The sequence below is a fragment of the Pseudonaja textilis genome, chromosome Z (genome assembly GCF_049901715.1).
Source record: "Pseudonaja textilis isolate UNSWEBS1 chromosome Z, rPseTex1.2, whole genome shotgun sequence".
Lineage (NCBI taxonomy): Eukaryota > Metazoa > Chordata > Lepidosauria > Squamata > Elapidae > Pseudonaja > Pseudonaja textilis.
The window spans coordinates 114,672,757-114,683,730 of record NC_142008.1 but is presented as its reverse complement, the minus strand read 5'-3'; positions in this window follow the sequence as shown (position 1 = coordinate 114,683,730).

Genomic DNA, 10,974 nt, shown 5'->3' with positions numbered 1-10,974 from the left:
CTTAGTTCTAGATTGCTTCTTTCTTTGATTAATTTCCATCCATACTTTCTTGTCTTGACTTCAGGTGCTTTGGATAATAGGTTGAACCCAACTTCTTTGTGGCAGACCCTTAGATATTGGAACACTGCTACTATGTCACCAAGCCATAATATTCACCAAGTTTATTTATTCATATTATAAACATTTATATCTATTAATCTATTCAGATTATAAACATTTAGCTGTGGAAACAAAATATAATAGATGACAATTCCATCTCAGTGAATCTGTTGGCTGTCAGGCTTACCTCTTAGCTTCTTAAAATGTTTTGAATGAACGATATTTAGTCCAATCCCTTGCAAATCCTAGCTGTAATGGAACTTTATTTCATCAGAAATAGTTGTTCCATTGTGTCTATTAAGCTTTTTCTTTTTCCTATCTGAGACTGAATGCACCAATTATCACATTAAACAAGAGGAAAACCTTCTACTCACCAATTCCACCCATGTTTTCTACAACTTTGTAAACAACAAACTAAAGGACTCAGGGTCCATCCCACCCCTGAAAGGACCTAATGGCAAAGACTGCAACAATGACACTATTAAAGCCAACATCTTTAACACATTCTTTGGCTCAGTATTTGCAAACAGCAATGGATCAAGCCCAGTACTTCCTAGTCAAACCACAGACAACTACAATGATCTAATACATATCAATTTTACAGAAGACAATGTTGAAAAAGCACTAAACAATCTAAAACCATCTCTATCTATTGGACCGATAGAATATGTGCCTACTTCTTAAAAAATCTATCCACTGCCATAGCTGAACCTCTAAGCATAATCTTTGAAAAATCTTTCAGGACCAGCTACTTGCCAAAACTGTGGTCACAAGCCATAGTCATCCCCATCTTCAAAAAGGAAGACCCCAGCCTAGTTGAAAATTACAGACCAATCCCTTTATGCTGCGTCACCTGTAAAGTCATGGAATCAATTATTAACCAATCCATTATCCTCCACTTAGAGACAAACAACCTACTCTGTAATAAACAATTTGGTTTCCAGAATAAAACTATCCTGCAATCTACAACTCTTACACTGCAAAAATATATGGACTACACAACTCAATCAGGGCAAAGCAATAGATGCAGTCTCCATAGACTTCTGTAAAGACTTCGATTCAGTGGTACACAACAAACTACTCCTAAAACTAAAATCTTACGGTATCTCTGGACAACTGCATAACTGGATAGAAGCATTCCTGTCAAACAGACAACAAATGGTCAAAATTGGGAGTGTCCTATCAAACCCTGTACCTATCAATAGTGGTGTCCCCCAAGGCAGTGTTCTAGGACCAACTCTCTTCATACTCTACATAAATGACCTCTGTGTTCATATTAAGAGCAATTGGGTTCTCTTTGCTGATGATGTAAAGCTATTCAACACCACAGACAATATTGCTACCCTTCAAAAAGACCTCAACTATGTATCAAAATGGTCAAACAAATGGCAGCTTCAAATCTCAACAAATAAATGCTCTGTCTTAATATTGGCAAAAAAAATCAGAAAATAAAATACAAGCTGAATAGTCAAGACATTGTTGATGACAAAACTTGGTCAGGGACCTTGGAGTAATCCTCTCAAATGATCTTAGTGTAACTACATAGTCAAAAAGGCATTAAGAGTTGTTAACCCAATCTTATGTAGCTTTTTCTCTGGTAATATTACACTAACTAGAGCATACAAAACATTTGCTAGACCAATAGTCGAATACAGCTCATCAGTCTGGAACCCATATTATGTATCTAATATTAATACAGTTAAGAAAGTCCAGAAATATTTCACAAGAGTTCTCCATTCCTCTACTCATTGCAGAATACCTTATGCCTCCAGACTTGAAATTCTAGACCTAGAAAACCTAGAACTATTCCACCTTCAATCCAATATAATATATAAAATCATACATTGCAATGTCTTACCTGTCAATGAATACTTCAGCTTCAACCATAACAATACAAGAGCAAACAATAGATACAAACTCAAGGTTAATTGCACCAAACTTGATTGCAGGAAATATGAATTCAGCAACAGAGCGGTCAATGTCTGGAATACTCTATCTGACTCTGTGATTTCTTCCCCAAACCCCAAAATCTTTAATCTTAGACTTTCTACTAGTGACCTTACCCCTTTCCCTGTAGGGGGCATGAATAAGTGCACCAACGTGCCTACTGTCCCTGTCCTATTGTTTCTTTTATTTTTCTTATATGTATCCATGTATTCATAACTATATTTTTGCTTATACCTATTATCTTGTAAGCAATTGGCAAACCAAATAAAATAAAATAAAAGAAAGAAAGAATGGGATGTTAATATAGATATGCTGATTATAGTCTATGCAGATTCAGTGGGGAGGACATTAATGTTAGAAGGATAGCCATGGGCCACTGCCGCCCAGCACTCAGTTTTGAAGGCACTCCTCAGCCAGGCACAGTTCCTGAATCTGCAGCTGAAACCTGTCATCATCAGGCTTCTGTATTGTGTTCGTTCTTCTGTATTGTGTTCTGTATTGTGTTCATCAGACGAACACAATATAGAAGCCTGATGATGTGAGATGAGATTCTGCTGAAACGTTGCTACAACTTTAAAAGCACAACTACAATGACGTGGGAAAATACCCAAACAAAGCTGAATACCATACATGTAAGTACCCACGAAAACTTAAGAAAACAAATATATATAGTTCATATGGGGAATTAATAGCTGGATTTGGTCTTATAAATTGGGTCACATTCCTCAATCAATCCTTCCAGAGAGTAAAAGTTGGAAGAGTAGCACCATGGGTTCTCCTGGGAAAGTATTCCCTATCTCTGAAAATGCTATTATATGGCACAACAATTTCAACCAGCTGATGTTCATCAAATGATTTTTTAAAATTTTTACTGAGACTTTAAAATGTAGAAATGATTGGAAAGAATTTACTTTAAGGTGCGGGGCAGAGAGGTAAAACCATCTCTTTTGGAATTTTATTTTTATTTTGGTGTTATTTCTGCAGCCACACTTATATCTTGTGCCAAATCATCATCAATGTGTAACCTGTAATACCAGGCACCAGGCTAGAAATCAAGAGACTATGAGTTCAAGTCCCACTTTAGTCACAAATCCAGCTTGATGACTTTGGACCAGTTCTTCCCTTTCAGTCCTGAGAAGGAGGCAATGGCAAATCACTTCTGAAATCTTGCCAAGAGTACTGCACGGCAGTAGTGGGATTCAATTTTTTTTTTTACTACCAGTTCTGTGGGCATGGCTTGGTGGACATGGCAGGGGAAGGATACTGTAAAATCTCCAGTCAGAGGTGGTATTTGCTGGTTCTCTGAACTACTCAAAATTTCTGCTACCAGTTCTCCAGAACTGGTCAGAACCTGCTGAATACCACCTCTGGTGCATGGGAAGTCCAGGTAATCACTGGGTGGTAAGACTGATTCAAAAAGACCCCGCCCCCCCCAAAAAAAAAGGAAAAGAAAAAAATGTTAGACCCCAGACAATTACAAAATGAATTTTCTGAATAGTGATATATGCTCATCTCTTCCATCTCCATTCAGATTCACCTATTTCTCTGTGTAGTGACAATTGCCATTCTGGTTATAGTAAAACCAAGATTGAGGGGAAGCCATTTTGTTGTTATGATTGTCATTTATGTCCTGAAGGAAAGATTTCAAACAAAAATGGTAAGTGTTCCTATAGGTAAAGGTTCCCCTTGCATATACATGCTAGTCGTTTCTGGCTCTAGTGGGTGGTGCTCATCTCCATTACAAAGCTGAAGAGCCAGTGCTGTCCAAAGATATCTCCGTAATCATGTGGCCGACATTACTAAATACTGAAGGTGCACGGAACACTGTTATCTTCCTACCAAAGTGGTCCCTATTTTTCTACTTGCTTTCAAACTGCTAGATTGGCAGAAGCTGGGACAAGTAATTAGAGCTCACTCTGTTATGTGGTGCTAGAGATTTCAACCACCAAACTGCCAACTTTTCTGATCGACAAGCTCAGCATCTTATCCACTGAGCCACTGCAACCCTTTCCAATAGGGAGAGTATTAATGCAGAACCTATTGCCTGAAAATAAAATATCCAGTTCAGGGCTTCATACACATCCTATGCAATCGGCCTTTTTTTTCCTTAGCTCTTACTGATGCTTGTATTTATTTGTAGAATATAAAACGTTTTGCAGTATGATATGCCATTGCAAAGTTATTTAAAAAGATTGTAAAGAAAGCTCAAGAGGTAGGAAATTACTCAATGGAAATACATTACACAACAATTAATGCTTGCAATACAATTTTTCAGAATTTTTTTTTTCAAAGATGAAATGACTAGAAATAATTTTCAGTGTTTCACATTCAAAGTACAGTACAAATATAGAGATAATTGTTTCAGCTTGAAGGAAAATGGATGGCACGGCAAAATTTTGTTGCTATTTTTTTTTAGAAATGATTTCTTTATTTAAGTTTTACTTTCTTTTAATATCTTAATTTTTGTGTAATTTTTGTTTTTATAACCTACCTAATTTATGCAACAAAAGAAAAGATGTTTTAGCAAGTATTTTTATCAACTTCTCAGGGACACCTTAAAGTTTGCTAAAACTTGACTGCTTTAACAAATCTATAAATGGTGGTTATTTTTAATGAAATTGGAGGAATAAAGATTGGTTGTGTTTCCTAATGCATGTTGCTTTCATAGATATGGAGGACTGTTTTCAATGTCCAGAAGATCAGTATCCCAATGTGGATCAGAATCTTTGCCTTTCCAAGGGTATCAACTTTCTCTCATTTGAAGAGTCTTTGGGAATCACGCTCACTCTTTTTGGCCTATTGTTTTCTTTCCTCACAGCTTTGGTGCTTTATATCTTCATTAAGTACCGTGAGACTCCCATTGTCAAAGCCAACAACCAGAATCTCAGCTACATTCTTCTCATTTCTCTTTTGTTTTGTTTCCTTTACACTTTGCTATTTATTGGACAGCCCACAAAGCTTATGTGTCTCCTTCAACAAACAACCTTTGGCATCATCTTTTCAATAGCCGTTTCTTCAGTTTTGGCCAAGTCTATCATTGTGGTCCTTGCCTTCATGGCAACCACACCAGGAGATGGGATGAGAAAATGGTCTGGAAAGCAAATGGCCAGCACCATTGTCCTCTCCTGCTCTTTTATTCAAGCTTTGATTTACACTGTGTGGTTGGTAACTGGTCCTCCCTTTCCAAATGTTGACATGTACTCCCTGATGGAAGAAATTAATCTGGAATGCAATGAAGGCTCTATCACCATGTTTTATGTTGTCCTGGACTTTCTGGGCTTCCTAGCTACCATCAGCTTCACAGTGGCCTTCTTGGCCAGGAATCTGCCTGACAGTTTCAATGAAGCCAAGTTTATCACGTTGTTATAATGTTACATATTATAACAGCCACCTGAATAGCCTTTGAGCAGGTATGGAAAACACCAAATACCCCTAATGAAGAACTAATAATACACAAAGTACAGAAAGTGCTGAGATGAATATGCTAACAATGAAATTGAAAGAAAAAGACGACTCTGAATTCTTTACAATTTGGAACAATTGGTATAAATGGCTAACAAACAGAACCAAGAATTGAGACAAAAATGTTAATTGAAACAATCCTTAAGAAAGTAAAATAAAATTTTGTAAATTATATAAAGTATAGGAATAGTAATTATAGCTAAAGATATTATTTAATAGTAGATAAACACGTTATATTGCAATGTGATATTTAAATCAAAATCTTGTATAGATGCCAAAAACGTTGTTGATACCATGATGTTTTATGATGTAAAAAAAAGAAAATTAATAAAAATTATTTTTTAAAAAAACCTGAATTTCTCCTCTTACTAAATACGGCAAAATTTGACATCATATTTGTCTGAAACATGGCTTAATGCATCTCTCCCTGACTCCATTACCTCAGGAAGAGACTATCATGTTTACTGATCCAAACATGAAATCCGTAGAGGAGGTGCTGTTGCTATCTTCTATAAAAAGTCCTTACATCTAAAAAATATTCAAGTTACCCAAGAGCTTGCACTTCCTGAGCCCATTATCTGTGAACTGGCCTTAAATATCACATTTCTGTTCTTACTATGTTACAGAGCCCTTGATTATGACATTGAACATGTAAACAAGCTGTAAACCCCAGCCTAGTTGAAAATTACAGACCAATCTCCTTATGCTGCGTCACCTGTAAAGTCATGGAATCAATTATTAATCAATCCATTATCCTCCACTTAGAGTTAAACAACCTATTCTAATAATAAACAATTTGGTTTCAGAAAAAAACTATCCTGTAATCTGCAACTCTTATACTGCAAAAACATATGGACTACACAATTCGATCAGGGCAAAGCAATAGACGCAATCTTCAAAGATTTCTGTAAAGCTTTGATTCAGTGGTACACGACAAACTACTACTAAAACTAAAATCTTATGGTTTCTCTGGACATCTACATAACTGGATAGAAGCATTCCTGTCAAACAGACAACAAATGGTCAAAATTGGAAGCGTCCTATCAAATTCCGTACCTGTCAACAGTGGTGCCCCCCAAGGCAGTGTTCTAGGACTAACTCTTTTCATATTCTACATAAATGACCTTTGTGATCATATTAAGAGCAACTGCATTCTCTTCACTGATGATGTAAAACTATTCAACACCACAGACAATACTACAACCCTCCCAAAAGACCTTGACTATGTATCAGAATGGTGAATCAAATAGCAACTTCAAATCTCAACAAATAAATGCTCTGTCTTACATATTGGCAAAAAAATCAGAAAATAAAATACAAGCTAAATAATCAAGACCTTGTTGAGAATCCGAACTTTGTCAAGGACCTTGGAGTACTCATCTCTAATGATCTAAGTGCTAGAGCCCACTGTAACTACATAGCCAAAAAGATGTTAAGAGTTGTTAATCTAATCCTATGTATCTTCTTCTCTGGTAATATCACACTACAAACTAGAGCATACAAAACTTTTGCCAGACCTATACTTGAATACAGCTCATCAGTCTGGAACCCATATCATGTATCTGATATTAACACAACTGAAAAATTCAGAAATATTTCACAAGAAGAGTTCTCCGCTCCTCTACTCATTGCAGAATATCTTATGTAACCAGACTTGAAACTCTAGACCTAGAAAACCTAGAACTATGCCGCCTTCGGTCCAATCTAAATATAGTATATAAAATCGAACATTGCAATGTCCTACCTGCAAATGAATACTTCAGCTTCAAGCACACAATAGATACAAACTCAAGGTTAACCAAACCAAACTTGACTGCAGAAAATATGACTTCAGCAACACAGTGGTCAATGTTTGGAACATTCTACCTGATTCTGTACCCAAACCCCAAAAACTTTAAACTTAGACTGTTTCCTATTGACCTCACCCACTTCCTAAGAGGCCTGTAGGGGGCGTGCATAAGCGCACCAATTGTGCCTACCTTCCCTGTCCTATTATTTCTTTTTATTTTTCTTGTAAGTATCTATCTCATGTATTCAAAATATGTTTATCTTGGAAGCGATTGACAAATCAAATAAATATTAAATCAAATTTATTTTTCAGCTAGCATAATATTTAATTCAGATAATATGTATCCTTTTCCATTTAGTTATTTTAATACTTCTAACTCACTGAATGGAAAAAAAATCAAAATAAAGCAATTTTTTTTAGCCAATGTGATTAGACAAACAAGAAGATGTCTCTGGTGCATAAGCTCTCAGTGTATATATATATATATATATGTTTTCTGAGGTTCTCGCGGGTATTTGTATGTGGATCTTTGGTTGTTCGGGTTTTCTCCCGCGTAAGATTCAAAGTGTCTAGGCAACGTTTCGATGAAGTCTCATTCATCATCATCAGGCCTCTGTCTTTGGCTCTTGCTTTTCAGAGTGATGTGAGGTTGCAGCTGCTTTTTCTTTCTAACTGTCAGTGGGGGTGGGATTTGAATGGGTGGGGGCTTGGCTGTGTTCTGATTGGGTGGGGTGTCTTCTCATTGGTGGGGGGCCTGGCTGTGTTTTGATTGGTTGGGGGTTGGCCGTGTTCTGATTGGCTGGATTTCTTGCTGCCCGGCTTCGAGTTCGAGGTCGCGCTGCATCTCCATAGTTGGTGTCGGCTTGCTTCATGTATGGCTCGGAGGGGTTTGGAGTGGGCAGTGGTGAGGTTGCAGGTATTCGTCTGTTCATGAGGGCGGGTTTCCAAATGGCTGGGAGGCGGGAGGTGTCATCTCGTTTGTTCATGCTGTGTGGGCGTTTTTCTATTTCTATGGCTTCTCTGATTATTCTGCTGTTGAAGTGTTCGGTTTTGGCAATAGTTCTGGTATTTTTAAAGTTAATTTTATGTCCTGTGGCTTTGAGGTGTTGGACCAGGGAAGAGGTCGTTTCTTCTTTTTGATTGAGTTCTTATGTTCTTCAATGCGTGCACTAATTCTTCTGTTAGTCTGTCCAATGTATGTGGCAGGGCAGGCAGTGCAGGGATTTCGTATACTCCTTGGTTTTCTAATTCGACTCTGTCTTTGGGGTTTCTTAGGATGGTGGATATTTTTCTGTTTGTGCAGAATGCTGTTTTAATATTGTGTTTTTGGAGGATCTTGCTGATTCTGTCTGTAGTGCCTTTTATATATGGGAGGAGGGCTTTGCCGTTTTCTTGTTCTCTGTCTTGGATTTTGGTTGGGGTTTCTTTTTGGATTAGGTGGGTAATCTTGTGTCTTTGGAATCCATTGGCTGTAAGTACGTTGGTGAGGGTGTGTAGTTCGGCTTTTGGTGTTGTTCATCGGCTAAGCATTTTGTTCTGGAGATGAGTGTTTTGGCTACGGAATTGATCTGTGCTGGGTGGTGGTGTGAGAGTGCATGTAGATAGCGGTTTGTATGTGTTTTCTTTTGGTAGATGGTGTGTCCTAGGGAGCCATTGGATCTTTTGTATACCAAGACATCTAGGAAGGAAGTTGATTGTTGGTTTCTGTTTCCATGGTGAATTGTATCTTGGGGTGTAGGCTGTTGAGGTGTGTGAGGAACTTGTTTAGTTTTTCTTTCCCATGTGGCCAGATTATGAAGGTGTCATCTACGTATCTGAGCCAGAGTTTGGGTTTGTGGTCGTATTTTTCTAGAGCTTGTGTTTCAAAGTGTTCCATGTAGAGGTTTGCGATGACAGGTGAGAGGGTGATCCCATGGGTGCTCCTTCTATTTGTTTGTATTTTTGTCCATTGTAGGTGAAGTATGTATTGGATAGGCAGTGGTTGGTCAGATCTAGGATGTGCTTGGGGGGTTGTATTTGTTTTGGATGGCTGTCAAGGCTTCTTTTATTGGTATTTGGGTGAAGAGGGATATGACATCGAAGCTTACTAGTAGGTCGCTGGGTTGTAAGTTTTGTTTCTTTATGATTTCGATGAACTGGAATGAGTTTCTTACATGTGAGTTGATGGATTCTGCATAGGGTTGTAGTTGTTTGGCGAGAAATTTGGCCAGGTTTTGTAGAGGTGAGCCTATGGAGCTGACTATTGGTCTGAGTGGGGTTCCTTCTTTGTGTATCTTGGGGAGACCATAAAGCTTGGGGCATCTGGATGATTTTTCTCTGGGTATGATTCTTTGCTGGATTTCTTCACTGATGGGGAGGTTTTTATTTTGGATTTGGTAGTTTTTTCTAGGTAGGTGGTGGGGTCTGTCTTTAGGGGTTTGTATGCGGGGTCTTGGAGTAGGTTGGTTAACTTGGTTTGGTAGTCAGATGTGTTCATAACCACTGTCGCGTTGCCTTTGTCTGCTGGTAGGATTATTATGCTGGTGTCTTCTTTCAGGTTAAGTAGTGCAGTTTGTTCTTCTTTGGATAAGTTGCTTTTGGGTGGTTTGCTAGTGCAGAGGATGTTGGTGATTTCAAGTCTGATTTTGTTAGCATCATCAGGGTTGGTTTTGGTCAGGCTGGTTTCAACTCCACATATGATGGTTTCTGTGGGGATGTGTTTGGGGGCGACAGCAAAGTTGAATCCTTTTGAAAGGACCTTGGTTTCAGCTTCAGTGAGGATCTTGTCTGAGATGTTGTGCACTGTTTGTTTCATGTGTGGCTGTGGGGGGGAGGAGTTGGTTTCTGGCGTTGTTGTAGTTTCTTGAGTTTGTTGGTGTGTGTGTTTGTCTTGAGGGAGGTCTGTGTTTCGGCTCTCCAGACAGCAAGTTGTTTGGATTTGTCCCAAAGTAGGGGGTGAATCTTGTTGCTGAGTTTCAGGTGGAGTGTGAGGAGATCTTTGTTGATTTGGTCTAGGAGAAACCTTTTTGTGTGAAGTTCATTTCTGATTAGGGCCAATTCTTGTTCTTTTTAGGATGCGTTTGGTGGCTGCTGTGTTGGTGTGGAATTTCAGTTGGAAGCTTGTGGGAATTAAATTTTGATCTCGGCAGTTGCATAGGAATGCAAGGTCACATAAAATGGAAGCTCTTTGGACTTCAAGTTTTTCATAAGTCCTGATCAGATGGTGGGTTTCCTCCCGTAGAGGTGTAATATTTGTTTTCTGAGGTTCTCGGGTATTTGTATGTGGATCTTTGGTTGTTCGGGTTTTCTCCGCGTAAGATTCAAAGTGTCTAGGCAACGTTTCGATGAAGTCTCATTCATCATCATCAGGCCTCTGTCTTTGGCTCTTGCTTTTCAGAGTGATGTGAGGTTGCAGCTGCTTTTTTCTTTCTAACTGTCAGTGGGGTGGGATTTGAATGGGTGGGGGCTTGGCTGTGTTCTGATTGGGTGGGGGTGTCTTCTCATTGGTGGGGGCCTGGCTGTGTTTTGATTGGTTGGGGGTTGGCCGTGTTCTGATTGGCTGGATTTCTTGCTGCCCGGCTTCGAGTTCGAGGTCGCGCTGCATCTCCATAGTTGGTGTCGGCTTGCTTCATGTATGGCTCGGAGGGGTTTGGAGTGGGCAGTGGTGAGGTTGCAGGTATTCGTCTGTTCATGAGGGC